We start from the raw sequence: 3,031 nt of genomic DNA, 5'->3' as shown, positions 1-3,031 counted from the left end.
ATGTACCCCTATCAAAAAAAACCCCCACAAACAAACAAGCAAAAAACCCCACAGGAATCAAGAACAGATATCTACACTTCTATTAAAAGAAATCTCTTAAGGTACAGTGTGTTTGTATATTCCTAATTTTTTTTTAAACAGTTTGACACTTATTCCCCAGGAATAGGTGTGTATAGGTGTGTATCCACTGCTTAAGCCGAGATAAAACGAAGCCAGAAAATCACACCATTCTTTAAAAGGAATTAAAACATAAAAAAGAAAGTTTAACATTAGATTTTTTTTTTAGAGGGGAGTATTTATGTTAAGAAAAAATCTTATCCTTTTTTCAATGAAAAATACTAATTAAGGGAATTCAGTGAAATGACATGTTAATGCAACAAGCAGTTTTTGTATTAAAATACTGTACTTGGACCAGTGAAGCAGTCTCAGGTGTTCTTAATGTAATACAGAAAACCCAGGTTTATTCTGGTTTGATTCACCTTTGGGAAGATTGCTAAATGCATCACTGCCTAGTTAATCACAGGAGGAAAATTGTTAATATACTTGGTAGGGTTTTTTTGTTTTGGTTTGAGGTGTATTTGGTGGGGAGGGAATCTGTGGATTGGACTGGGTTTCTCACAGGAATGCAGCAGCATTCCTAAAGGGGTGTCCAGCAGAGGTGCTCTTTTAACATGCAGATTTTATATAAATCATGATGGGTTGTTTTGTAGTACATCAACACGATATCATTGTAATGAGCTCATAAAGCTAATGTGCAAGCATGAAGATGCTGGATACGTTATGATAGCATGTAAATATCATTAATGTTTATCTTCCTGCAGTATTGTTGCTAATAGCTACCATTTTATTTAAGGAAAGCTGGAACTACTTTGTTTCTATGTTCATTCAGTGATCTTATTTACAGTAACACTGTACTAGCAATAAATGGTGGTTCAGTGTTAATTTCGGTGGCTTTAACTGACATTCTGTCTTGCAGAATTAACATTTTGTATTATTACTAAATTGTGTATGTTTTGGTACAGAACTACTTTTTCAGTTTCAGTAAAACAATGGAAAACATATTGGCTTAGTTGTGATATTTTAAGCTAACTTCATGGCTTAGTGAAATATCTTAACAAAAAATAAGAGGATTAAGGAAAATATGACTAGCATACAGTACTAAATGCAGCAGGGATATGATACCAGAACCTCTCACCTTGTTTGCAGAAGCCTGTACATACTTATTCTCCTTGAAGCTGAATTATGCAGTTTGCCCAAATGGGAGAACTTAATTCACTTCACCATTAGCGATACCTTCTGTTGAGGCCTATTTGGACATTTTCTCCTATCTTCCAGAAAATTGTTGAATTACACTTTTGGTAGTTTCTCACAAGTTCACCAAAAACAGTTTCAAAGGCGCTTTTTAATCTGTTAACTTGCTACCTGAATTTTAAACACTGCTTTCACCAGGAAAATGTAATTTTATCAAAATACACAGTACTGTATATTCTTGCAAGACAGGTTAAGCTGGAAGAGTAAAAGAACCTTAGTACCACATCAAGAACTGTTTGACATTCTTATCAGAGCTTTTAATATCATAGTGCATGTTAGCAGTGAAGTGATTAAGCTTTTAGTCAGTACCCCACTACAAATCCTGGAAGCTATCAAAAAAATTGGAGCTGTAATCCAGGACAGAGATTCACTGTGCATTTCCTGTAAAAGGTTAAAACAACAGATCTGACTTGGGTTTTTTGTGGTGTTTTTTTTCCTTCCTCTTCTCCTCGCCTGTAGTTCAGATCCCATGTTTGAATTTAGTAATGTCCATCAATCTGTAATCTGACATACAATGCAGTCTGCATTCTTTTTCAGCCTCCTCAATGCTACAGGTTTTAATACCAGACGCAGAGGTTACCATTTCATATTGTTCCAGATTAAGTTTAGTTAACTGAATTCCTTTAGCTGAATTCTTTTGTCTGAATAGTCTTGCTCATGCAACCTACTTTAAGGGAGTTATTAGGGAAAATTTTAAGGCTTTAAATGACTCTGCATGCGTTTACGTTTAAAAAAAATTAATCATAGAATCATTTAGATTGGAAAAGACCCTTAAGATCATTGAGTCCAACTGTTGCAGATTAAGTTTATTTAACTGAATTCTTTTAACTGTATTCCTTTGTCTGAATAGTTTTGCTTAGCACTGTTAAGAGTTTCATAGATTTCTAGGTTGGAAAAGACCTTAGAGATCATCCAGTCCAACCGTCCCTAATCTCCCATTAAACCATATCCTTAAGTAGTTCATCCACCCTTTTCTTAAACACATCCAGGGATGGGGACTCAACCACCTCCCTGGGCAGCCTATTCCAGTGGCTGACAACCCTTTCAGAGAAGAAATACTTCCTAACATCCAACCTGAATCTCCCCTGACTAAGCATATATCCATTTCCTCTTGTCCTATCACCCATCACTAATGTAAAGAGCCCTTCCCCCACCTCCTCACCATCCCTTCTCAAGTATTTGTAGGCTGTAATCAGGTCTCTCCTCAGCCTCCTCTTCTCCAGGCTAAACAGCCCCAACTCCCTCAGCCGCTCCTCATAAGTTTTATTTTCCAGCCCCTTGACCAGTTTAGTCGCCCTTCTCTGGACCTGCTCCAGGAGCCCAATATCTCTCTTAAAGCGAGGGGCCCAAAACTGGACACAGTTGTTAGGACCAATAGCCTTGTTTAGCATTAGTAGCTAAATTTGCTGAAGCCTTAGGCCGCAAGCTTCAAACTATCACCTAGGAAAGTTGTGCTTATCTTGAACTGCTGCCTGGTTACTTGAAGGAAGGGAGGCCCTGAGACCAGTGCAAGCTGGAAGACAAGGGGGTCACGATTGTCAGCAGAAGCTGCAACTCATCCTGATAAGAAACAGCTAACAGCCTGCTGGAGACAGAGAAAGAATCCAATAAGAACAAAGACGACCCCAGACCAAAAATTACCATTGGACCAAGAGGTGTGTGCAAGGTGCACGAACAGCTCATGAAGAATGGGTGCACAGTCTGTAAGGATATAAAAGCC

The sequence above is a fragment of the Tauraco erythrolophus genome, chromosome W, assembly GCF_009769465.1.
Source record: "Tauraco erythrolophus isolate bTauEry1 chromosome W, bTauEry1.pri, whole genome shotgun sequence".
Lineage (NCBI taxonomy): Eukaryota > Metazoa > Chordata > Aves > Musophagiformes > Musophagidae > Tauraco > Tauraco erythrolophus.
Note: the sequence above shows the minus strand (reverse complement) of the source record.